Below are 27,745 nucleotides of genomic sequence, written 5' to 3' on the forward strand. Positions count from 1 at the left end.
TGAGGATCCACGGAATATCTATAGAAGTTGACAGAGAGGCTGATCATCTTGGAGTAGTAGTGAATCAGCTGGCTTGCCGAGAGGTAGGAGTATCCTTGGTAGAAGGACCACCTAGGCCATGGCAGAGATAAAAATAAAAAGTCCGATCTTCAGATACATGGTCTTTTTTACTGAGATGTAACTGACACATAACACTGTACTCATTTTTATAACATAATGTTTTGACATAGGTATATATGGTGGAATGATCACCACAATGTTTAGTTAACATGCATCACCACACATAGCTACAATTTTTGTGTGTTGTGATGAGAACTTTTAAGATCTGTTCTCCCAGAAACTCTCAAATACACAAGACAGTATTGTTAACTATGGTCACTATGCTGTGCGTTACATCCCCAGGACTTATTTCTAGAACTAGGAGTTTATACCTTGTGACCACACCTACCGAGTCTTATCTTCTTATCTCTGTTTTTGTATTCTTAACATGCATACGTTTTTATGAACTACTGATGCCTCTTGGAAATAAAAGTCTGAAATTGGGCTTACTTAGGCAGGGTCTAATGGGGTCTTAAAAACAAGGGGGTCTCAATAACTTTGTTATTACAAAACTGTGTGCCTGTTTGATTTATTTTGGGTCGTTTATAGACCAAAATTAAGAAACAGGTGACGTTTTACTATCCTCATTCTTTCAGTAAACACTTATTTAGTGGTCACTGGGAAAAAAAAAAATGTATCCTCTGGGAATTAGTCAGATGTGGGATTGAAGCCATATATTGGTGTGAGACTTTGGGGAAGTTGTTTAACTGTTTAAAACATGGGTTCCTACATCTACCAAAAAAAAAAAAAAAGACTAATATTCTTTATCTCCAGGGTTGTGTGGATGGGAGACTCAAAGATAAGTGCTCAAAGGAATACTGGTTGTTGCTATTAATACGATTACTACTGTTACCAGTTCTAATAACTGTTCTCAATAACCGCGTGAAATAAGGCACTTTCACTTTTCTTGGGGCGGAGGGCTGTCATCGACTAATTATGCCACAAGACAGCATAATCTCAGAGGCAATAATAGAGGTAGAAACAAAACGTTATGAGATTAGAAAATGGGTAAATTTGGACTACCCAGAGACCTCAGAAAAATCCCCAGGAGCGAGTATCTGTGGTGAGCCTTCAGAAATGAGCAGGGTCTTAATAGAAATCCTCATTCCTCCTCCTCTCTGCACTTAGTGCCTTCCTCAGAAAAGAATGTGGTACTAACGTCTATAGAAGAAATACTCTCCATTACTGTATTTGTGTGTAACTCTTGTGTGGAAGATACATGCGAGATTATATGGTTATGAGGTTCTATGGTTTTGTGGGTCCGGAGACTTACTGGATTTGAGGAAGAACCAGTCGCCTGGAAAGGGGTGTCTCAGGCTAGACAGCCAGACACCAAAGAGTCAAATCCAGGTGCTGCTGGATGTTTCTCTTGGACTTACCCATGAAGTCGATTGTCTATTGGAGATGTGGTTTCCTTTGGAAGGTTCTGGCACTGTCCCTATAGAGATGGACTTGGTATGAGGAGTTAGGAAGTCCAGAGACTTAACAGAAAAGTTGTGGGGATCCTTCGGTACTCTAAAGGAGCAGGCCCTCCCTGGATGGGAGCCAGGTGGACTCCGGAAGGTCATGCGCATCAGGGTTAGGATTCCAGCTCTGTCGTCTACCAATGGGTGACATTGGGCAAGTTACTAAATCTCTCTGGGTCTTGTACCCCTTACGACGTGTGAATAGTGAAATCTTCCTTGGATGACTGACGTGAGGGTTAAATAGCTCCTACGCATGGAAAGCTTCCAGACTGTAGTCACATAGTGCTAGTTCGCTGTCTTCCTTCCCTCCCTCGTCCTCTCCATTTCCTCTCTTTCTGCCACCATTGTATTTGAGTATTCCAGCCGGTATCTGCTTTGCTAAGAGATGCCAAGAGGTGTTAGTCAATGCATGACCCAGAGTATTAAAGGGAGAGCATGCCATCCCTGGGGGTGGCTGTGGTAACCAGAACCAAGCAAGAACCCCAAGAGGTAAAGCTCTGGTGATGGGGGGAGTGAGGGAGAACTAATACTCAAGCAGCCAACCTTCCTCCTAGGAGATCATCCTTCTAGTGCTAAATTTTAATGGTCTGCATTTTACTAAAGAACACTTGCCCCCTGTAAGGATAGCCACACTTTCATGCAATACTAAGTAAACGTACGGCTTCTCCTACTGTCATATAATGTTCCTCCATGTGAAAGGAATTTTAAAAATTCTTAAGCAATTTGGGAAGATATTTTTGGGAGGATGAGGACCAGCTGGGTGGCAGGGACATTTACTCTTAGGTCACTCGACTCAGAAGTTAAACATTTACTTTACCTAATTATAAGTGGCTCTGCCATAGCGGGACGGGAGCCCAGAAATTCCGGTTTTTAAATTGCTCAGCCTCATTTGATGATCTATGATGAATGGATTTCTCTGACTTTGATAAGCCTGGCCCAATAATACCCTGGCTGACATCATTATCTATCAGTGTTCAATTCTTTACTTGGGTCAGTAAATGCAAAGCAAAAGAGAACTGAGAGGCAGAAATGCTATGGGGCACAAATCTTTGAAGCTAAAGTGTGTTTGGCTCAAATGATCCAGTGTTGTATCAGTCCCCAGTCTTTTTTAGCCCCGTGGAGAAAAGTTGTTTCCCTAATGAGCAACTGGGATTCGAGAAGGAGCAAATCCTAACTCTGAACTTGAAATGCGAAAATCATTTCGCATTTGATGGAGGGAGGGAGGGAGGGAGGGAGGTCGTGTTAAAATTCAACTTCTCCTTCACACGTGTATATCTGACAGTGTAACGTGGGAAAAGCACGTATGTTTGTGATGGTCATCTCGCAAGCAACGAGCAAGTAAGCATTCCTAAGTGACTAGACGGAGATGGTCTGCAAGTGTTTGTGAGTGAAACACGTCTAGCTCTGTAAGTGGTCCTCAGGGACATGTGACAAATCGAATGGGTTAGAGCTAAGAGGGCACCGACCTGCAGGTATGCATGCATCACTCTCAGTGTGAAAATAGTCAGGAGTGCTGAGCATACGTGAGTTTGAATGCTGTTTGTGACTCTGATGCTACCACGAGACAGATGAAAAGGATTGAGAGAGGAATGACAAGAAACACATATGTAGAAATGTTACTGCTTTTTAGCATTGATCGTGCTGTTCACAAAGCATGTATGTGACTCAACTCAATAACAGTTTAGAATTCTAGTCTCTCAGAATTAACATTCGGGATATTTGCCCCATGACTGAATGCCTGGGATTAAAATTTAGGTAAGTTTTAAAAGCTGGAGATGCTGCTGAGATAGATTTTTAAAAATCTGTGGTTAAATGGCGGTCAGCGCACATCACATTCCAGGTTGGCTGAACTCAATCTTGTGAACAATGTCAACATCACCTCTGTATTCTGAGCCATGCTGATCACGTTCTGCCATGACGGGCTGGACATTTTTAATGTTCTCTCCTGAGTGCAGTATTCTCTCTGCTTCCTTTTCATTTTAGAATACACATGTATAAATTGTCAAAATCTTCCTCATTCTGTTATTTATTATATTTCATTGTTGAGTCTATTGGAGATAAAAACATGCCATTGTTATTCTGACCAAAAAAAGAAACAAAAATTCCTTGTTCCACATCTTGATAGTTACTTCCATCTCTCGTGCAGGAAGAAATGGAGGCTGAATGAGAGCCTAACCCCACGTAATGAGAAATGCGTATATGCATGCAATCTGATGCATATCTCACGACCAACAAACAAAAAAAAAATCACGTTTGAAAGAGGAAGAAATGACCCACATTTTGGTTACACTTGGAATATGGAACATCAACTATTACTCCTAACTGCATTGTTTAAACTCTCTGCAGGAGATGTCTGCCCCCAGGAAATTCTCGATCCCCAACATGGAGGAAATTGTAATGGAAAAACCCATTACACTGACCCCTGCCAAGGGGGGGTTGACTCTAATAGCAAAAAAAAAACAAAACAAAACAAACAAAAAAAAAACAAAAAACAAAAAAAAAAACCAACAACAACAAAAATAAAACAAAAAAACGATAGTAAGATGTTTAATATCTACCCACCTTGTACTCATATAGTCCTTGCTTCCTATTCGGTAACAGGCAAGACAAATTTCTGGATATATCTATGAAGTTCTAGAGGGCTGTTGAGGATGTATGCAAGGTCAAAGGCAAACCCGGGGTTTGCAATAAGGAGAATGGAAAAATAAAAATGAGATGAATGAATAAACTCAACTGAGTGCTCTTTGTAGTCAAGAAAGGAGAAATCAATACAAGAGTTAACTTCATGCCAGGTTCCTTACAATCATGTCATATAATCCGCACTACAACAGGAAACTGAGGCAAGGAGGGGTTAAACAATTGTCCAAGGTCACGTAACTGCCAAGAAGCGAATCCTCCAGTCGTCTGACTTCTTCACTTAGATCAAACTGCCTCCCAGAGGTCGTTGACAGCATTTATTTACCTTATTTTATGCAACACCTAACAGTAACACAACAGGCAGATCTATATGTTCAGGTAATTTTATCTGATGGCAACAAAAAGGCAATGAAGTTTTCTGCTGCTTATATCTGCTAAAAGGTTAGCATTCAGTGACAGGGTTTATCCGTCAAAGATGTTAGTGAGCATGTAATGAGAAAATATCACCAGATGAGTAAAGCAACAAATGAAAATGATTAAGCAGCGCCTGGATGGCTCAGTAGGTTAAGCGTCCGACTTTGGCTCGGGTCATGATCTTGCAGTTGGTGAGGTCGAGCCCCGCGTTGGGCTCTGTGCTGACAGCTCAGAGCCTGGAGCCTGTTTTGGATTCTGTGTCTCCCTCTCTCTCCCCCTCCCCCGCTCGCTCTGTGTGTGTGTGTGTGTGTGTGTGTGTGTGTCTCTCTCAAAAATAAATAAACATGTAAAACAATTTTTAAAAAATGAAAATGGTCAAGTTGGGAAAAGCGGTTAATGTCGGAGATGTGCGATGTCAACACGCCCTTAGTGGGTTCTATCAGTGTGACCATCTTTCAGTGATATCTGTGGATCTTTGTATCTCAACTTCATTTCTTTCCGAGCCGTTAATGATGCAGTCGTTGGGACGCCCGCATTCATTCCAGGCTGGTGTACCCGTGTTTCAGAATTTTCCCTTGTCGTGTTTTGATATTTCCTTATTAAGAATATGCCATTTCTATATAGCTTTTCATATTTTCTCCCTAGAGTAGCTTAACGTGAAAACCGTATATTCAGTTAGATACTCCTCCGTGTCTACAAACACCATCAAAAAAGGAAAAATACGCCTGGCTCTGTGGCTATTTTCATCAGCCGTGGGTCTGAATGCTTCCGTGTGATTGAGATGCAGGCCCTTCTCATTTACTCCCAGGAAACAGTCCCAGTTGTCTGAAGAGTCAACACCTTCCGACAGGGACCATGTGGCCAGCCGTTCATTAACTCCCACAAGGCTCCTTGTGAATTTGCCTCTCTCCCCGTGACCAGTGACCCCGTCTCAAGAGCCAAGGTGGCTTAAAGCAATATTGTTTCCCTGTCTGGGTCCTCCAGGTATCACCAGGCGTCGGTACCCGGGTTGAAGGCCTGTGATGGAACTAAATTGAATGCTGGATGCCATTTTGGAAACTTAACATCGAGGATTACGAACAGCAAAAGAACAAAAGCGTGAAAGACTTTTGTTTGTTTGGTTGGTTGGGTCGAGACTGGAAAACAATGTAGAAAATCCTTCAGGAGCAGACTCTTTGAAAGGTGACTAACAAATACAGGGTGATGATCTAATTCGTTTACTGGTTTACATCCGCAGATCTTTGGCTTTCGCGCCGTATTATTTATTTTTATCATCCAATCCGTTTCTGTTGCTTCACATTCCTATACTCAGAGGTCAGGTGGAAGAGAGAATGTGAAGGCAATGCAAGAATTTAAGAAACAACTTGTGTTATCTCTACTCACCTGGACCACCGCTTCTGAATATTTTTTAACATCGGTTTTGTCATTTGACAGCAAAGCTAAAAATCCCAAACTGGCTGCACCAGTCTCACGTAGTTTCCAAAAGGCAGTTTCTGGGAATATCAAATAAGATAAAATGCACGAAAAAAAGAGATACTTTTCCACTGAGCACCTATCTTGAGTTACGCCAAGTCACAGATGTGGGGGCACCAAAATACAAGACATTAAACTTGCCAGCCAGTGGAGAGACAGACACAGGAAACAGAAACTGTGACGAACCATTAAGATGCCTAAAACCAAGGTCTAAGGAGCCATGATAATACCAGGGAGCCCAAGAGAGGAGGACAGGGCACTCTGGGCAGAGGGGCCCGCGTGTGGAAAAACAGAGGGGAGAGATGATATTGTCACTGAAACCTTTAAGTAATTAAAACGGGGTAAACATTTTGGCAGAGAAAATGGCAAGGCCTGATGTATAGGAGTCTGGTTCATAAACAGTTTTGTTCGCCACGGAAAGCCATTGGCTCTTACCCTGTGGGCAACGGGAAAGCGCTGGTGAGTTTGCAACAGGGGAAGCGATGAGTGGAAGAGCCTTGCAAGGCTGTCAGGGGCGGTTGGAGGAAGGAGAGTAGGAGCCGAGTGCAGACGTCAGGAGCTCACCGACGACGAGGCAGGAGCTCGCACAGCAGCAGTGAGCTTTGAAGGTGAAGAGTGGAGACGCCAGAGACACCGAGGGCGAAACAGCAAGGTGTCTGGTCCTAGAATCACCTTAATCCAGAAGACCCCGTGCACGGTCAGCGGCCCATCCTGTCTCAGGCTCACCATCCCCGGGCTCATTTCTCCCCTTCTAGCTTTCCTGGAGGGGAGGTTTTCTTTTCCATTTTGTAAGAGTTATGGGGCCCGCCGTGAGTCTCGGAAGGATTCTTCTGCGATTTTCAGATGCCAAGAACGTTGCCAATGACATCACATTTCTAGGGTAATTCTTCTCCCCAACTTTGTGAGGACAGGAAGCAGACCTGTCTGACCCCCCTGCTGGGTCCCCCGCACAGTGTCCTCCAGAGACTGGATGCTCCGTAAGGACTTGTTGGATGTGCCCGTGATAAACGGTGCAGGGCTTGCCAGCAAGATATCCTGAGAGGTCAGAGGGGCAGACGGAGCTACGCGATGAAGTCACAAAGTTGTAAGCAGGCTCAGGCTCCGTGATGGACTTGGTAATGATAGAAACCATGTGTTGAGGTCTCGTACGTCCATGCACCAACATAAACGTGTTTTGTGTGCAGTATCTGAATTCTCACAGCAACCCTTTGTGGGTGCTGTGTTTATCCCCACTTTGCAAACGAGGAAACCAAACCTAAGAAGTTACAGTCTCGTGACTGGCAAAGCCTCGGCTCTCATCCTGGGTGAGTCAGGGGCGAAAACCTGCCTAAACCACCGTGCTGGATTTCACGGCGCCTTGAATGATGTGAATTCGGTCAACAACGACTGTTGAAATGGGTCAGTCCCTTCTTTCCGCCTTACATTTCCGTGTCTTTTCGTTTGTGGATTGTTTCACATCATTTCTCAATACACATGCCTGGATTTGACAGACGTGGATGCTGTCTGCCTCCTCCCTTTCCATTCATCCTCTCTGTCCCCCCTAAATGATGATACGCAGTCATTTGTTGGGGTGAATGTGCTGAGCAGTTAGATCCATAGGTCTCCACGCCGTGTTTTCCACTCCAGCCTCTCTCTTGTGGGGGCTTGAGTCTCCCTGGCTCTCTCCCTTTAATCTCCCCTCCCCCATCCCTACAAGTTGGGAGGTAAAGCTATGGGAGGAGTAGCACTTGGAGGTAAAGGTACTAGTAAAACAGCAGGTACTGCTAGTGAGAACAGCGTCCTTGCAGCCTTCAAGGAAGATCAGCCCCTGGAGGGCAGGGACTGCGTGTTCTTTATCTCCCTGTGCATCACCTCATCCACTGGCTGGCACCGAGAGGCACCTGAGAATTGTTTGCTAATCTACCGAAGTATGGACACAAATCTACCGAAGTATGGACGTGTGGGGGCCATTTGGGAGGAAGAAAACTCACCGCTCCTTTTATTTTCTGTGCAACATACTCTTCTTTTTTTATAAGTTTTGGACACATTCACACAGTACCTTCAACACAGACCTAGGAGCATCTTTTCCTTTCTCCCTCTGTGATTTATCTCATCGCTAATAACTGTATTCATTATATACGGGGTACCATTACAAGAACAGACCTCTTACTTATCACCATGCACATACACGTCTGCTCGCCTTCTTGGTCTCAGATGAGTAGCTCTCCGTATCATGAAGCTTCCACAGTAAACCGTCCTTGGCTTTCAATACGTCTCTTCCTTGAAAGGCTAATACTGCGATATGCATTAATTTAATGGCAGATTTGGGTAAAGTGCTCCCATTTTACAAATACTGTGGCTAGTCTTAAAAAAAAAAAGAGAAGAAAAAAGAAAAACTTTTGACCATAAATTGTTCTCTGAATTCAAGAATGTCTCTTATTTGTGATATCAATTCCCCTTGTGCCTCGGACTTTGTTTTTTTCCCCACTTCACCTCCAAAATTCCATTGAAAACATCTGCTAAGGACTTATTTAAACAGCTAGTTAATTCTTTATAAAGCTCAGAGGCGCGCCCATCTGTTCCAGGAGCATTCTCTTTTCTCAAGAGCTGGATCATATCTTCTACCCGTCTGACAGCTGGGGTTGCATCAAAACTCTTAATTTCTCTATCAGTAGTATGGCACCTTGCATTAAAGTTTATACCTGATTTTTTTCTCTCTTGACTTGCTCTGAACAAATATAAGAACAATCAAGTTATTTCCTTCTTTTTTTTTGGTTTTACTTAGATCTTTCAATTTTGTTTTCATTTTTAGAGCCAAGAGGCCTTCTTTTTCTAATCTTTGTAACAAAATAGAAGTCAGGGTGTGGTTCCGATGGGTTACATTTCTGGCATCTTGCTCCTTGGACCCTGTCTGCAAACCCCTTGAGCTTACATGAGGTCCACAGGGATAATTTGCATACCCCTTACTAGAGAATGAAGACCAGTCCCAATATCCCCTCCATCCATTCTCCTTGGAATGTTTCTGCTTTCTCGCGGATGAGGCAGAAGCAAATCCTCCGTATCTCCTGACAGGGGAAAATTCTTTCCCAGCTCTTCAGATGGTCCCAAAGAAGTGCACTGAGATGACAGAGGAAGCTCCCTCTTCCCCTCCACTCCTTTCCGGGTGCTCAGACGCAAAGCACAATTATTACTGTTCTCCACACAATCTGTTTCTCTCTCCTATGTCCATCATTTTATATTTTCAAGGTAAGCGAGAAGGTTCGGGAGTTACAGGACCAATTCTCAGAAATTTCTTTTGTTAGGGGCCCCTGGGTGGCTCAGTCGGTTAAGCGTCCGACTTCGGCTCAGGTCACGATCTTGCAGTTCGTGGGTTCTAGCCCCATGTTGGGCTCTGTGCTGACAGCTCAGAGCCTGGAGCCTGCTTCCCATTCTGTGTCTCCCTCCCCCACTCACGCTCTGTCTCTCCTTCTAAGATAAATAAACATTTAAAAACTTAAATAAAAAAAAGAAATTTCTTTTATGAAGTCTGCGTGTGGGGATCTGTTTCATCTTCTTTAGGGTATCTGGTACCTAATATATTAGCGCATCGGTTGACAGAGATTTAACTTCTGGCTCCACTTTGCTCACCGCATAATGTATTACAGGGACAGCAATTCAGAGGTCCTCATTTGCTCTGGTCCTCATTGCTTATCAGAGGAAATCGGATGGCCTCCTGCAGGCATTTATCCCCGACATACTCAAATGTTGATTCACCCCATTGGCTGCCTTTTTCTGATGTAAGAATCCCAGTTCCCTCAACCTTCGTCCTCGTCCATCTTCCGTTCTTCTCCTGATTTTCAGGAATACCCTCTGCGAGGCGGCTACACACTTAGTCTCCTTTCTTTTGCTCCATCAAGTACAGGGATGCCGGAAGGAAGAGGTACCTCACACATGTCATGCTGACTTAAAAACTTAGGGTTTATTTTTGGCTAAAATTGAGGATTTAAGAAAGGGCTTATCTGACTGAGGTTTGCCCGAGAACACTGTCATTCCCGTAGGTGTCTGATTCCTTCTCAAAACAGAGCTCCTGTGTCTCAGAGAGCAAGCATAGGTCTCCATTTGGTCCCCAACCAAGGAAAATACTGTCAGTTCCAGCGAGTCAAATACAAGGTCATCTGTGCCAGTCCATTAAAAAAAAAAAAAATCACCCAACTGCCATTGGTAGATGACGGTGTCTAAGCACAAATCCACAGACTGGAAAAAATGTGTGCAGTTACTTTGTGTTGATGTAGGCATGGCTGTTTTTGTTTACCACGAAGAAAAAAAATAAAAAGACTACTTCCTGTACTTTTCTTTACACACGACGAGAGCCATGTTTCTCTGTAAAACCAGTGTGCCAAGAAGGCTAGTAACAGAGCTGGAAAGTTATCCCATATCCCATCCCCCTTCCCATACTCTGGGGACTTGCTGGCTCATCGGGTTGGAATTGTGCGGCTGTTCTGGGATCTGAGGATCTCCACACTTTTGGGCAGGTGTTTCTCCGTGGCCAGTTTTTTCCTGCTGTGGAGAGAGTGGTAACAACAGGATTTGTGCATAGTTTGTTACCCAAACGGAGTCATTGTTGAACAAGATATCTTAAGGAAAGACTGGCAGGTAAGTCTATCTGCTAGAAGTGAAGCAAGTCTGTTTTTGTGTTTGTTCCTCCGTTTGTTTTTTTAAGAGGCGGTCCATGGACAGCCATCTCTAGGGAACATAGCCAAGAAGGAAATGCATGGTTATCTTGATCGTTCTCCCTTGTTTCCTTTGGGGCCTTTTGTTCATCTGGTTCTCAGTCAACTTTGAGACTCGTTTTAATTTATGCTCTCATTTGAAGAACGAGTGGAGTGCAAGCTCTTTGAATGTTCGCTGATACCAACATTAGATGGCCCTCTAAAGAGCATTAAAGTTTTATTGTGGGCTCTTACAGATTAAAACAAATCTAAATCCAAAGATCGGAGTTTCTAATGATAGAACTACAGGTGCAGGTGGTAGGGGAGACGTTTCCAGTACTCTCAGACTCATAGCTGGTCACTTCATCTATCTTTAAGGCCAGGATCTCTGGAAAGATGGTCATGTTTTACAGGCGATCATGGGCAAACTCTAAAATGTCCTTGTCGTCAAAAGTGAAACATAGAGATTCTAATTTGCATCATGGTTTTCTGGGTCTTTCTGGTTGGACTCTTTCCTGGAGATCTTTTAGATTTTCTTACATCCTGTTTCCCAGGCAAGGCATGATATACATTTCCTTACTGCCTTCTGAGGCTCTGGGGGCCTCTGGAAAGTTTTCCGCTCCCTTTCCCAAATTCTTTTGAAGAAGCTTCGTAGCAGTTCCAAGGGCATTTATTTTCCTGCAGAGCAGATGGAGGAAGACAAGAGCGGAGTGAACTTTCTCATGTTTTCCATCGAGAGTCAAGTGTTTTCATCCGACTTCCTCTTTGCACTTGAAGCCATCATCTCTAAGAAACTGTTGTAATATCGAAAGCAAAGCATAGAACCAAAATTCATTGTCATAAAGAATATATATATTACGGGATTACTTTCAACTTTGCGAATCATTAAGACTTTTCCTGTGAGATAATTGTCTCTTGACTAGGCAATGGCTTCTTCTTTACCTGGCCGAATCCCAGCCTTCCCCTCCGAACGCTACCATCCAGAGTGATCATTCTCACGTCAGTTACTCCATCAAATAGCTGGCATTTAATCGTGTACTGGCTTAAGTTTGCGTTGTTACCGTCCTTAACACTTTACATTGTGTTCAGTATGTGTTATATCTTCGTGACATCCCTATAGGGCTTTATTCTTCTGATCAAACGGGAAGTATGACAAGTATGGGGCTTCAGAACCCTATTTAATTCTAAATCTTGGGCTGGACACAAAGACACACATGGGTTCTCGAGTAGTTACTTTAACATCCTGGCAATCATTAATGTGAAAAAAGCAAAAAACACAACTGCTGAAGGGGGGATCTGTGATGCACCCAGGACGCCAGCACAGAAGACATGCTTGCAGTTACCGAGTGTGGACATGGTCGTGAATGGACCACAACATAACCCCATGATGGCCATTGTTTGGTGATGTAATGGGGATAACTGTGAACAGCAGCATCAAAGCCACCTGAAGCACACCTTACAGTATGAAAATATGTAACTATTGGTTGCTAGGAAAAAAAAAATTAGAAACACCCAATTAGAAACAGAAGCAATATCTTTAAAAATAAGCTCATAGGGGCCTGGCTGGGTCAGTCGGTTGAGCGTCCGACTTCGGCTCAAGTCATGATCTCACAGCTCGCGAGTTCGAGCCCTGCGTCGGGCTCTGTGCTGACAGCTCAGAGCCTGGAGCCTGCTTGGGATTCTGTGTGTCCCTCTCTCTCTGCCCCTAACCCACTCTCATTCTGTCTCTGTCTCTCTCAAAAATAAATAAGCATTTACAAAAATAAGCTCATAAAAAAACTCCAAAAATAAATCTCTTCTACTTGCTCAAATCCGATCAAATTTACATGTGTGCGACGTTCAAATGAAAGCCAGTTATCCATTATCATTTAAGCCCACACATAAATGCAAAGTCATTAGTCTGATAAGGAAAACTGTATTTATATATCAACCATTATTTGTTGTCCACGGGGGATAAGAAATCCGTCTTGGTCCTCTATCATTCCCAAGTTAATATTTGGTTCACTGACATATCTTCGAAAGAGATTTGTATATACTATCAAAAGTGAGGCAGAAAACTAATATTCATTGTGCATCAAGAATATGTGAGGCGCTGTGTTATAATTTCAACCTTTATTTTATCTTTGCATCTGTGATCTGAGACTAGATATTGTTACCTCCATTATTTACAGAAGAGAAGAGCAAAGCTCTGAGAGGTTAAATAATACATCTATAGCTACATTTGGGGAGTGCCAGGACCAGGATACAATGCCAGGTCTGTAAACTCCAGAATGTGTTATTTTCCAAACAAAAACACTTTGGGGAAATCACAAATGTTCACAGCGCCACACTTAACAAAGACATTTTTAAAGTGCAAAATGTCATTTATGGGAAGCAATAACCTTCAGTTAAATAAACCGATGTGTCATTTACAGTTACTTTTCCAAGCCCAGATGGACGTTAACTGGTCTGGTATTTCATATCCCCTTCTGCCCAGTCTCCTACCTACCCCACTTTGCCCCACTCAGGCTACAGGAACCTGCCCAACTTTCTATTGGTGTTTGTGGCACTGAGACCTTCGTCAACGGGGACCGGCTTCCCACATGCCTCGCGGATCCGTTTGATGTCCCAGGTATAGTTCTTGACCACAGAAGAGCTTTGTTCTCTGAACAAACTGAACAGGAGAGGTCGCAGGCTTGGAGACACCAGGCACCATCATAGGCAAGGGGGAGGCCAGGAGTTGGGAAAAAACGGTTTTGAGTCAGAGTCTGAATGATGATGCATGGGACACGGGGCTGGCATCACAGGGCCCAGTGCTCAGAAGGGTCCTGTGCTTGGCTTGACAGTGCTTCCATTCTGGAAGTCTTCATCATTTTATCTTCGAGCCTGTGTTTTGCAAGTGAGGCCCGATGGGATGAGGAAGCATGAATGTGAGCAGAGGAGAAGCACATGAGGTGCACGTCCATTGTCTCCTGCAGTCCCGTTTGAGCACAGTGTTTGTGATGTCCATGGGCACAGAGGTTCAGTGAACCCAGACACATGGAAGTTTAGCAAGACTGAGAGTGAGCGCAGGGTGAGCACTGCTGGCCCCAAGGGACCGTGCTTTCTGCTCAAATCAGAACTTTCAATGCAGACAAAGGGCAGTCGCAATGTAAGAAACATGACTACCAAGGAACCTTACCATGTCCTTTCTTATCCCTGTGCCTTCCCGTATTTGTCAAACCACCTACAATGAAAACAGATCACTGAAGCAAACAGACAGATAAGAAGACCCAGAGTGCCTGTCTTTTCTGTCCTAACTTAGTCTTCCTCAGGGTGGAGAATTTGGTAGAATATAAGCATATCAACAAGTGAAATGAAAACAATTTTTATTTTTATTTTTATTTTTTTGTGAAGCATTTCCATTGTTTTGGTTGAGAATGAAATCTATATATACACAGATGCAAATACAAGCCTAGGAAACAAAAATTGTGTAATTTCAGTGATTCTGCTTCAGAGCTAAATGCACTTATATTTGCATTTAAAACTGGCATTGCATGATATAAAGATGAGCAGTAAAAATACTAATAATTTAAAATTTTAATTTTTTTAAAATTTGGAGCAACTTTAAATAGCAACCGAAAACTGCCATGACAAATTGAGAGATTGCAGAAGGAAGCTTTATATTTTAGGAACTTTAATGGCATTTTTCCTGCTTTTGGAACAAGGGGGCTCACATTTTCATCTTGCACTGGGCCCCACAATTCATGAAGCTGGCCGTGGTAGGGTGCCTCGCTTCTTTTCCTGAAGGCCAGCAGCTGGGTTTATGCCCCAGTGAGGGAGATCGGTGGGGTTCTACTCTGGAGACACTGAACAGCTGCAGAGAAACAAAAACAAAAACAAACGAAAACAAAAACAAAAAACCCAACTTCCATTAACTTAGGAGTTCACCAATAAACACTGGACTTCCCCCCCACCGCATGCCCCACTCACACTAGAGAAACACCTACAAGGGTCCGGGCCCTCCCATGCACCCTGGATTTCCCATCCGTTTTAGGGCTTTGCTCTATGAACAGACAGCCAAAGACCTGCAAATATCAGAGGAAAGCTTCCAACTGGCCAAAGAGCAGCCAGATAAACATCAGATCCCTCGGGGCGGGAGGGGGGCGGGGAGGGCATGAGGAGACTATCTGATATGATAATGCATTGGGGGAAAAAAACAAAAAAAAAAACACCTCCTGGGATTCCTGTAAATCAAGCATTTGAAACGGTATCGATGACTGATATATAGAAAACCATGAAGTCTCAAAAAGTGTGACAAAAATTGATGGCACGAGAGAAAGAAGGACATCAGAAAGCACTACACGGCCTTTCTCTTATAATGTGACCACTCTGCAGTGGGTTAAATAAAATTCTTCTATGACTTTACTTGGAGGGTCTAGTGAGGACAAGTAGAAAAGAGTGCAGGAAGCCACTGCTCATCTAGCTGCAGAAGAAGTCAGGCTAATTACCGAGGATTATGGGGATGCCCTCCAAAGGAAACAGACAAGGAGGTTGGAAGCGATGCCTCCCGGGAGCACGGCCGAGCAGTGAGAGGCAGAGAGAGCAAGCGGGGCTGGTTGTTTTTCTTCAAACATCCTTTACTTCCCTTTAATTTTTAAACTCTGCACCTGCATTGCGTGGACGGATCTTCGCGGTAAAGGAAAAGAAATCCCATAAAATGAAAAGAAAAGGATGTCGGTCGCCTTCCAGAGTTTCCAGGGAGGCTGGAGAGGTATGGTTGGGAGCGGGGCACGGACCAGAGAAGCGTCGTGGGGAGGACGCGGCGGCCACCTCTGCCGGGCAGCACGGTCCCTGGCCGGCACCGCCTTCCCCGCCGTGGCGTCCGGGGACCTACCGGGGAGCACGTGCTCTCCGCCCTCCCTGCGTCTTTTTGTGGTGGCCCCCGGGGTCCCGTGTCTTGGGTGGTGGGGTCTGATTGGCTGACGAGGTCACGAGTCCACGAACGGCAGCCAGTTTGGTGGGGGTAGCAGACAAGAGGCCTTTCTGTAGAGGGGATGAACTCTGCTTCCGGGAAAGGTTCGTATGGCAGAAGGTGCCTAATTTCCAGGAAGGAGATTCGGATGTTCGGCAGCTGAAAAGAAGAATATCAGAGGCATATTATGGTCACTTTCTGATGAAAGTACAGACCACTTTAAGCATTTTTGTCTTCTTCCCTCTGTCAGGCAGTTTTTTAGGGAATCATAAGCTTTTGAGGGCTTAACTCTAGGGGAGGATTCATAGTATCTATCTATCTATCTATCTATCTATCTATCTATCATCTTTCTCTTCTTTTTATCAATTTATCGTTTTCCTATTAGTAAATCTACTTACCTTACACTATGCCCAAGTGTTGTCATTAGTTAGACAATGGTATAACACAGCAGATACTCTGGAAAAGTGTGTGTGTGTGTGTGTGTGTGTGTGTGTGTGTGTATGTGTGAACAGTAGAAGGATGCTCCAGGGTGGCTCAGTCAGTTAAGCAGCTGACTCTTGATTTCAGCTCAGGTCATGATCTCACAGTTTGTGAGATCAAGCCCCACATCTCGATGGATTCTCTCTCTCTCCCTTTCTCTCTGCCCCTCCTTGGTTCTCTCTCTCTCTCTCTCTCTCTCTCTCTCTCTTAATAAATAAATAAACATTAAAAAATTTTTAAAAAGAAACACACATTCCAAGGGAAACCGGGGGACTCTACAAATCAAAAACTTAAAATAGGAATGAGATAAAGACGACCACTCTACTACAGAAAAAAATAGAGCATCCCCCAAAATTAAAAAAAAAAAATGCCTGTCTTAACCTTCTCCTTCATTAAAACTGAGGAGTAAGCAGTGCCTTTTCAAATAACTCTCCAGGAGCCGAGCGCAAAGTTTGGGACAAACCATGGACTTGCCTGTCATTTCTGTAAGGACTGTGCGTGATGTTCACCACGAGCCCCTGGGGTGGGAAAGAGGGCTCTACATCAAGGAACAGACGGATGGTGAAGGCAGCACCGGAAAGCCCATCATTTCTTCAGCCCATACACACCAGGGAGTTGGGTATGCCATTTGTTCAGTTGGCCTACGAGAATAGGTTCCTATTAACTAACTTTGATCTTAGTGATCTGGAGCCATCCATAGGAAACCAAGAGGGTTGACAGACACATTTGTTGCATATTTCAGGTACTCCCCAAAGGTTTGGTGCTGTGAGGGGTGATGGGGTGGGGGGGAGGGAGGAGAGGGATATGCCAGCAAAATCGGTATTCCAGGAAAACAGTCTGAGGGCCATGCTGCAGGGGGTTAACTCTGATTGTTCTAGATAATGAGCGTGTGCTACGTCCTCATATATATTTACATTATAAATGTATAAAGGCACGCGCACACACAGCAATATCTTTAATTTGAGCAAGTAAGACATTTCGGCTCCCTACCTTTGGCTAATTCTCTAAGCTGCGAGGTTTATTGTGCTGTAGAATATACTCCTCCACCTGGATGTAAAGCAATTTGCATTTCCTCTAGTGTGAAACCAATTCGCCGCAGGTATAGACCCAAGTAATTACAAATATCAGATGCAATTTTAGTAATTGTATGTCTTGTCTGAAAGTGGTATTCATAGAAAATATAACTTTAGGGGAGCATATCACGAGTTTGTTTGCTTGAAGAACAAAGCCCTCGCAGATAGCTGGTGAGCTGCGATCAGGTTGAAAAGTCAGTCTAATCTCTACGTTTAACGAGGTTGATGAAGAAAACTCATTAATTCCAATTTTTGGAGAAATATGTTCACGCCGGGCATGGAGGAAAGGAGGACTTAAACAGGTGGCCTGAGATTCGGGAAAAAGCCCGATTGGTTTTAAACTGCAACTCGGAACGAAGACAGAATGTTGATACTATCAGCGTCTGGCAGGCAGCTCGGTGGAATATTTAGCCTTGCTAGATCGGGCTTCATACCAACCAGACGAGGTTTATTTCGGAAACTGGAAATCTGATGGAGATATGACGGAGATATGAGGGCAATAACCCTAAGCTGGCCCAAAAGAGTGCTGTGTGCAGGTGATTTGGGGGTGTGGTGGGGGTGATATGGGGGAAGAAAGGCAGAGAGGTTTATGATTGATTTTTTAAAAATTTTTTTTAACGTTTATTTATTTTTGAGACAGAGAGAGACAGAGCATGAGTGGGGGAGGGGCAGAGAGAGAGTGAGACAGAATACGAAGCAGGCTCCAGGCTCAGAGCTGTCAGCACAGAGCCCGACACGGGGCTCGAACCCATGAACTATTAGATCATGACCCGAGCCGAAGTCAGACGCTCAACTGACTGAGCCACCCAGGTGCCCCAGGTTTATGATTAATTTGAAAGAAGTAAAACATATCTCTTACCTTTAAATAATTTAAATAGAAGATTTCTGGGAAAGAAAGGCATCTTAATAAAGTCAAATAATCCAATTGGCTCTTCTGCCATTTCGGGTCTTTTTGGTCTCTGTCGTGTCCACTGATGTAAGTTCTATTCACTGGGTCTCCTCTGCAGAAAAAACTCAATCCTTCCTTCCCATGACCAGTGACACTGTTGAAGGCAGCTGTGGTATGTTCTGTAATTGTCTCTTTTGAGGATCGGATACGCCTGTTTCCTTCAAACCTTTCTCTTCATATATTCAGCCATTTCCTCAGCCTGTTTCTTTTCCCAGAATTCATTCGTCAGACATTTATTGTGCACTAACGGTATGCCAGGCGTGCCCAAAGCTAGGGTTCTGAAACAAAAAGGATCTATTCCCTTCCATAAAGGAGGGCTGAGGCTAGTCGTGAGACAAATGCAAAATCTGTGCCAGAATAGGTGCTATACTAGGGATATGCATAGAGTCTTACGGAGGAAGCGTTTGTCTGTTTTGTGCAGAAAAGCAAAATGTGTCGGGTAGGGTTTGATACAGAGCAGAGAGGGTCTCTCGTGTCTCAGGATTTAAAATCTCTCATCTGCAACTATACTTATGTGCCCCTTTTCATACCTAATGCCATTTAGGTATGACTTTGATCTCTGTTTCTTTGTCATACTTGTCAAAAATTGTTTATTTTATTATTATTTTAATTTTTTTAATGTTTATTTGAGAGAGAGAGAATATGAGCAGGGGAGGGGCAGAGAGAGAGGAAGAGAGACAGTCCTAAGCAGGCTCTGCAAGTCAGTGCAGAGCCTGATGCAGGGCTTGAACTCAAACTGTGAGATCATGACCTGACCTGAGATCAAGAGTTGGTGGCTTAACTGACTGAGCCACCCAGGCACCCCAATTCTTATTTTTATCTTTAATAAAATAAATTTTATTTCATTTTTATTATTTTAATAATTTTATTATTTAATAGTATTTTATTATTAATATCTTCTTTTATTGCACCAACTCCTTCTACATTAAAAAAATGATTTTTGTGTCGCTTATAGCTTTCTGAGTTTATTTTCAGCCTTCTTGATCTCTAGTATATTCTTTTAATTCTATACATTTCCTCTGGGTACTGCTTTAGCCACATTCCAAAGATTGTTTTTTTAATGTTTATTTATTTTTTGATAGAGAGAGAGGGAGACAGAACATGAGTGGGGGGAGGGCCAGAGAGAGAGGGAGACACAGAATCCGAAGCAGGCTCCAGGCTCCGAGCCGTCAGCACAGAGCCCGACGTGGGGCTCGGACCCATGAACCGTGAGATCACGACCTGAGCCGAAGTCGAACACTTAACCGACTGAGCCACCCAGGTGCCCCAACTCCAAAGGTTTTGGTGTATGAGGTTCTTGTGGTTGCTCAGTGATAAACAACTTGTAAAGTTGGCTTTGTCCCACCCCAAAGTTCTCGCAGTGACTCTCCTCAGATCCTGACGTCCCTGCCAAGAGGACGCTTGGAGCATTCACCCCTGCAGAGGGCCACCCTCCTTACGGCGTCCCTTTGCCCTCCACAGCCATTTTGAAGGGAGCAGCAGCATTGGCTCTAATTAGGGTGGACGGTGAGGGGAGCTGGCAAATGGGTATGTTTTTCTTAGCCGTGTTGCCAACGTGGGAAATTGAGCTTGGAGGAAGACCCCTTGCCAGAACAACTAGTTAAAACAAGAATGTTGATTGCGTCCGGATTTCATCAGAATGTGATGAGGTGCATCATTCAGCAAGGTGGGAGGCGGTGGACTTGTGAACATCTATTCTCCTCATTCAAAGCGGCAGGGTTCAGCGTGAGCACAGGTGATCCTCGTAAAGCTCTGTTTCAGGTGGGTGCCTGCTGGGCTGGCGCTTAAGGCGATGATGTCGCCCATTGGGTCCTTGCTCTGTTCCCTCCCTTCTTAAAATCACTTTGCCTTCTGAACGCAGTGGTCTCATGTTCCTCTTACCCCTTTTCCTATGAAAAGCCGCCCTTAAGAAAGGATCCGGAAAGTCCGAGATACAAATGATGGATACTTGATGTACTGCCTCATCCAGACGGACACTCGTTTTAAAGGGAACACAGAGCCTGAAGTTGAAGGAAATCAGCGTGATTTGTAGACCTTCCATCCTTGGTCGTACGGGGGACTATTTGTAGGCGGCAGGAGATCCAGACTCTCGTGTGGGTGGGGGATTGGCTAGGATCCTAAGTGGATGAAGAAGTTTAGGTGGTTCTCCCTCAGAGGCCATCCCCCCTGCCCCCCGGGGACCTTCAGCTGTATCTGGAGACGTTTTTGGTTGTGCTAACTGCTGTGGAGGATACTTACTACTGGCATCTAGTGAGTAGAGGCCAGGGATGCTGTTAAACAGCTTACAATGTGTAGGACAGCATCCCCCCGCCTCACCAAGAATTATCTGAACCCAAATGCCAAGAGTTCCGAGGTTGAGAAAGCTTGGCTTAGAGAGACATTTGGTATTGGTAGTGACATTGGACCCCGTATTGAAGATAGAGCAGGGAGAGCTTCAGTGTGCTGACTGGAGAGCACCTTCCTTGAATAAAAGGGCTCTCACTCTTTAGCAGTCAACTTATTGTCCCATGACCCAGTGTAGACAGATCTTCTGACTTCTTCGGAGAATTAAAACAAAACAAAACAAAACAAAAACATCTTTTTACATGAAATTTCTACATTTAAAAATAGCAAGCATTAGTCCAAATGAACAATGGTTAAGGGAGCCACACTGGACTCGGCTTCTCAGTGGCTACTTACAAGCCCTGACCCAGACAGTCTTGCCCCAGCCACGTAGTTGTGGGCTCTAAATCCAGGGCTTCAAGGTATCTGGAAATTTGTGGTCATCTGTCCTGTCCCCAAAGACCGCAACCGTACTACTGAGGCAGGAGCCAAGGAGAGGTCTGCTTCAGCTGTGTGGGGGGGAAAAAAGTATGAATGTTCTAAAACTGTTCTAGCACCATTTGGCATAGTTTCCCAAAGCAATTTTACCTGTGCCGCTTGTAAAAATCTCTTGGGTTCTGGATTCAGATTCTGGACATTTCAGATTCTGGACCTTTCTCTCACTAATCCAAGTATCTACTTGACAGAGTTGTTGCAAGGATTAAGGAAGAGAATATACATGAAAGTCTGTAGTGTAGAGTTGTGTGACACTGAAAGAATTGTTAGTGGACCCAGATGCAAAGATAATACGACACTGTTTGACTGAGACTGTAGGTTTTTGTTTTGGGTGTTTTTGTTTTGTTTTGGGTGTTTTTTTTTTTTTTTTTTTTTAACTGGGTAGAATTAGTGACCAGCTCCTGGGATAATGAGGTGAGTTCACTCAGCTTGAATTTGGAGGGTAAACACATGTCCTTTGTGTCTGGGAGGTATGCTTGAGATTTCCTTTGTCTCTCCCTGCTTTGGGGAAAAGCAAATTTGGCATGGCCTTTGAATGTCTGACTCCTCCACACTTTTTTTTTTCTCTAGTGTGGAAGCTTTGTAAATTTGCCTTGTTAAAAACAAGCCCCATCTTCGTACCTGCCGAAACCTAGTTCTCGTCCAGAGGCTATGCGATGAACAAAGGGGGCTAGTAATACCGACCGCACGGGGTGCAGACAGCCCGGCCCACGCAGGTACACCGCTCCAGCCGGGGAGGGCGGCTGTGTGTAAAGGACGCCTTTTATTGTGACTCTTTCACCTCCCCCAGCCCAGCCCTGAGCCATGAGAAGAGGAGCGTTGTCAAAGAGACAGGCCAATTTTACCCATCTTACACAATAGCACATTACAGACTTTCCAAGAAGACGCCGTTCAGGGTGAATCACCAAATTCAGGATGAAAAGGTTTTGATTTGCAAAAGCGCTCAAGCATTTCTCCTTAGAGCCGGAGATGGCAAGGAAGGAACCGACGTGCGTGCAGCTGCCTCACCTTTGGGCCAGGTGCACTGGCACGCGCTCCGAGGTGGTGCGGGGCTCGTGCAGCCGGCATTCACAGGCGCCTTTGTCACACCCTGGGTGCCCAGGCCGTGAGTGCCTTACTTAAAGGCAGAAAAGAGTGAGAGGGTGCTGGTGATGGCGGGGTATTGAAATGTGTGGAACGGAGTCGAAACACGAATTGCAGGTTCACGTCGACTGGAATTACTGTTAAAATTTTCCGGACCTCAATTGGGTTTCGTGAACACAGGTAAGAGGTGATGAGCAAGGATGCTAGATTGAGGATTGTATCATTTGGGATGATTTCAGCTACAAATAGCAGAGAAATCTCTCTGAGATGACACAAGCCCTTCTACTCAAAGTTTGGGCTTAGAACTAGCAACATCACCCCCACCCGGGAGCTCGGGATTGTGGGATCCTCAGCTCCAGCCCACCCCTTCTGGATCCGAATCTGCATTTTAACAAGAGACATGGGTTATTTGCACACATTGTAGTTTGGGAAGCACAGCATTAAACAAGGACCTTTCTTTTTTTTTTTTTTAAATGCATTTCAGATAGCAAGCCGGCTAGGGGTCAGCAGTGCGGGGGTCCTTAACTCAGCAAGTCAACGATGTCAAGGAGGACCTGGGTGTTTTCCATTTTTCTGCTCTGCTGTGCTGTGTGTGCTTCCTTTTCCACTCAGATTTATCTTTCTGTGGTCACAAGATGGCTGTAGAAGCTGCAGGCTTGACCTCCCAGCACAGCGGAGGGAGGGGGTAGGAAAAGGAAGCTTCCCCCTCCTATACGCGTTTTTGACAGCAGGGAAACATTTGCCAGAAGCCACTCAATAGATTTCTCCTCGTGTTACACGTCTCATATCTGATTGTCTAGAACTGCAGCGTGTTGCCCATTCCTAAATCGGGTGCTGGCAGAGGGACCGGAATAAGGATGGTTGGCTAAGGCCAATGCGCATTTACCCTCTGGGACGAGGTAGGAGCCTGGCCTCCTTGGAAGCACATGGTGTAAACATATAAACACTGTGTTTCTGTAACTGGGAGGAAACAAAGGTGGGTAGGGGAGAGAGCTGGTGGGGAAAGCAACGGTGTGTGTGCTGCAAGAGCTTTCTGGAGGCTGGTCACTTTTGTCTTGGGACATGAAGAATTTCCTCTTGAATGTTTGAGACTTGAAAAAGAACTCACTCTGAGAGCCCCTCCTATGACTGATCCAAGAGAGACTGTCCCAGGGACATATATAGCCTTGGATAGTTTGTGCCACAGGAAATTGTTAATGATAGAACAATGCAATTTTGCAATTTTAGACCTAGACAGCTAGAAAGGATTCTTTCTAAAAAAATTTTTTATTAAAAAATTTTTTTTAATGTTTACTTATTTTTGAGAGGGAGAGAGACAGAGAGTGAATGGGAGAGGGGCGGAGAGAGAGGGAGACACAGAATCTGAAGCAGGCTCTAGGCTCTGCAATGCTTCCCAGGCTAATGCGAGCACTTTCTCCTTTCCGGCTCCCTCCCTACTCCCTTTCTTTCTCCTGCACAGAGCCCAACGTGGGGCCTGAACCTGTGAACCACAAGATCATGACCTGAGCCAAAGTTGTATGCTCAACCGACTGAGCCACCCAGGTGCCCCAAAAGGATTCTGGTTTGTTTTTTTTTTATGTTTATTTATTTTTTTAGAGGGAGGGAGACAGAGTGTGAGTGGGGGAGGGGCAGAGAGAGGAGACACAGAATTCATCCGAAGCAGGCTCCAGGCTCTGAGCTGTCAGTCCAGAGCCCGACACGGGGCTCAAACCCACAAATCGTGAGATCATGACCTGAGCCAAAGTCAGACACTCAGTTGACTGAGCCACCCGGGTGCCCCTTTACTGACTTACTTTGAAAGACTGGGATAGATCCAGTGGATCCCTGAGCCTGTATTTTCCCTCTTGTACTCTTATTTCTGAGGGGCCGAAAGAGAAGAGGCAAATACAGCATTAGACTGCTACAGTAAGAAACGTATCATGTTTAGGTCAGAGGAGACTTTCTGCACACTATTCTTGGCCCTGTTTCTGACCGCTTTGGGAATATTGCATTAGTTCCTAGCACTGTGTTTTAAGGAAGACATTAAAAAGACCATGGGTAACGATGATGATGAAAAAATTACGGGCAGACATTATACTAAACACTTAAAGGTTTTTTTTCACTAAATCATTACGAAATCCCTTTGAGGCAGACATGCCAAAGCTGGAAAAACTGAAGCTCAGGGAAATGCATGAGCCTATGGACAGCTACTTAACAGTGGTGCTGGGATCTGAACTCAGGACCAGCTGACTCCAAAGTCTATGCCTTTCACACCACGATAATCATTAATTTACCTAAGCATTTATTATATGCTAGGCATTGTTCTAGGTGATTTATCTTAACAATCCTCACTAAACACCTAGGAAGCGGGGAATATTTGTTACTCCGTTTCACAGGTAAGGAAATTGAAGCTTAGACTCTTTGAGTAACCTACCTGTATCCACACACCTGTCCCTGGGTGCGGGTATGAACCTATGCCCGTCTGACTCCGGAGCTCCAGGGCTCACTGCTACCCTATTGCTTGCAGATGTCAGAGCAAAATGTCGTATCCTCTCTTGCTCAAGAGAGCAGAATTAGGATTTGGAAGAACTTTCTAAGAATCCGTCTGTGCCAACAAGACTATCTCAGCTACAGGAGAGCTGGCTGGAAGTAATGAGCGTCGCAGTCAGGGACGGTTGGCTGAACTCACCGTATGTAAGCAGATGTCGAATCGGGTCATTTCCAGAGTCTTCGTCAAGAATAGGGGTCTGTAAGTGGTCTGCCTTTTTAGGTGCCGGGTCATTTGGCGATTGGAAGGGTGCACTTGGCAAGAGGAAGAGGTAGGTGGAGAAAGATTCCATTATCTTCAGGTTCTTTGCTCCCCCACACTCCGACCCCACCGCTAGCTCTCACACTCGGGCTGCCCACACTTGCAACTTACTGTCAGTGATGCTCTTTTCCACATCTGGACCAGTCTGTTTCCACATTTTTCCTTTGAAACAAGAATTGGACCCGTCTTTAGATATATTCGCCACTTCCCCAAACACCCACGCTTGATGATCTAACAGCCTGTGTCTTCGCGTGGTGAGCGACGGGTTAGCGCTTCCCTGAATGCAAAGCTGGGGTCACACTCGACTGCGGAAAGTGCTTGCCCAATTTCTGTGGACTTAAGATTAGTCTGTGGCAGCCCTGATTTGTTCTGAGAAATGTATACAACTAGAACGTTTGCCCAGAGAAGCATTTCCAAATGTCTCAGTCCGGTTTAGCTCCATTCTGGGGAGAAACAGAATGATGGCTCAGCGACTTGAAACTCAAAAAAGCGAAGGAATCCTGTCTTTGAAACAGGGGGCTGGGGCTCGAAAGGCGGCTTCCCAGGCTAATGCGAGCACTTTCTCTTTTCTGGCTCCCTCCCTACTCCCTTTCTTTCTCCTGAGCTCTGCTCCCTTCTGGTATCTGCCTTTTCACTTTGAAAACCATTGGTTTCAAAAAGGCATCTTTGGCTGTTAGTTTTGTGTGTGTCTGATTTTATGGGTTTGTGGACCTCCTGAAATTAAATTAATTTTAAATGGGTTTTAATTACTAATGCTTTGGGCCATTGCCTTTAGCAAAGTCAACAAAACAATCAGGGTTACCTTAGTTTGTCTCTTTGAGGACTGTACACATTCATTTGGGCTCCTGGTAAACAGAAGAGCTTTCGAACTAAAAAAGTAAACACATAAAATAAAACCACTGCTATATTTGAACATCTGAATTTATTTTTCTCTCAAAAAAAAAAAAAAAAACCAGCCACCTTTGACTTAGGAAAGAGGATTTTACATGTGCACGAAAGGATTTTTGTTTGTCAATAATATCTCATTATTTTTCAAAGGTGGGGCGAGTCTCCGTCATAATATTATGCTATGTAAATGCCAAAGCAGAAGGTGAATTATGACCCGTAGGTTTGAATTCTCTTCTCGGCCCCACACAGAATACTTTGTATGTGACATTTGAGAAATGGGATTGCTTCTCAATATAGTGTCCCCTCGTAAATTAAGGGTAATCAACTCCTAGCTCAAGACTGAAGGGATAATGAGATGATGTTCAAAATGGCTTTTAAGTTTCTACCTATAGAGGTTGAAGGTGAAAAAGGAATAATGCAATGCCTGTGAGTACCTCCTCCCAGGAGGGAAGGCTACTCACGCTGCTCCCAGTGGAATGTTCTGTTCAATCAGGGGCCATCACTTGAGTGGCTTGATAATAAGCTCAGATTGACTGCAGATAAAAATGAGAAAGGTTGATTAAGTCATTTAGTCCCTTGACAATTTTGCAAACCAAGTGATTTCTGTAAGGATCAGTCTTAAAAGCATGGATGGCTGCCCAAAATAACCCAAGTTCTGGGTTCTACCTACTGCCCCTTCTCCCAGAAAATATTGCAAGATTTTGGCTGTTTTCTCTGAAAATTAACATCAAACTTCCTTTCTCTAAATGTAGGCTATTATTATTAACGATTCCCAAGTGGTCTGTAATACCTCTTTCATCCGTCTTAGTTGAAAATGTGCTAAAATACACCCAGGTATGGTTGCCAGCTGGTTAATTCATTAATCAGTTACATTCATTGTATAGTGTGGCCAATATAAGAATTTGTCTAAGCAGAATATAACTCTATATCTCAGTGTCCAACTATATTAATACAGAAGATCATCAGAAGGAAGGAGTGATTTAAAATAAACGCTCTAAATTTGAGCTACTTGGGACAAATGCGGAAAGACAAGTAACTTTTTTTCCCTTTTAGTTTCTCCCTAGAACTGACTTCCCAGCAATCCTACTTAAGTCACAGAATACTGCATGTGCAAAGCCAAATTAAAATACAGGTAATTATTTATCAGTAACACCAACATATTGCGTTTGTCTAATGCTTTACAGTTTCTTGCTTGCTTGCTTGCTTTACAGTTTCTAAAGTGGTTAAGCTCATCCTCCTTACCATACCAGCTTATTTTTCTTCAGACGTTTTTAAAATAATCTATGCAATTGTCCTGCCTTTATAATAGAAGTCATCTTCATTTATTTAGTCCTTGTTGGGGTCGTGTCTGTTTGAAAATTTAAGAAGCAGATGATGTCTGAGAATATTCCTGAAGCTCAGATTCCAAGGTGAGGCATAAACACAGGCAGACCTGTGTTCCACCACCCCCCCACACACACCACACAGATACACACCACACACGCACGCACACACACACACACACACACACACACACACAGCTTCTTTCCCTTTTTCTTGGCTGATATTCCCAGTCAGAAATGACTTTTCTTTCAAATCCCCCTTGATAACTCATAGTACGTGTTATCGCTTTCAATGGCTGCCCACCACTGGAGTTTTCTTTAAAGGCAAAGAGTCTGGATAGGAGAAAAATGAATCTGAGGAAGGAAAAAAAGAGTTTGAAGAAGAAAACACAATTAGGTAAAAAAGAGAAAAGCAAATGACGGGGCTTTTAGTTACGTGATCCTTCCCAAACTGTGCTTTTCTCTGTGACATATAATTTAGGCTCCATGCGGATTCTTAGTAGTTTGGAATACATTTGGAATAAATTGTCTTGTTTTGATGACTCTTAAATATAGACCACTATTTGAAAAAATCATAACTGATAAATTGTTTTCTCAATCAAACAGGACCAGCGGAATTGACCAGAAGGAACCTCAGAAAGGAAACAGGAGGGGAG

The 27,745-nt window shown here is 44.1% G+C and overlaps 1 long non-coding RNA gene across 1 annotated transcript; it reads left to right on the top strand.

The window, feature by feature from the left end:
- The first annotated feature begins 5 nt into the window (after nucleotides 1–5).
- LOC122238340 lies at nucleotides 6–27,745 on the top strand. Its single transcript, XR_006217248.1, has 3 exons — nucleotides 6–83; nucleotides 26,821–26,899; nucleotides 27,696–27,745. It is a non-coding gene; the product is annotated as an uncharacterized LOC122238340 (long non-coding RNA).

Source organism: Panthera tigris, chromosome B2 (assembly GCF_018350195.1).
Source record: "Panthera tigris isolate Pti1 chromosome B2, P.tigris_Pti1_mat1.1, whole genome shotgun sequence".
Classification (NCBI taxonomy): domain Eukaryota; kingdom Metazoa; phylum Chordata; class Mammalia; order Carnivora; family Felidae; genus Panthera; species Panthera tigris.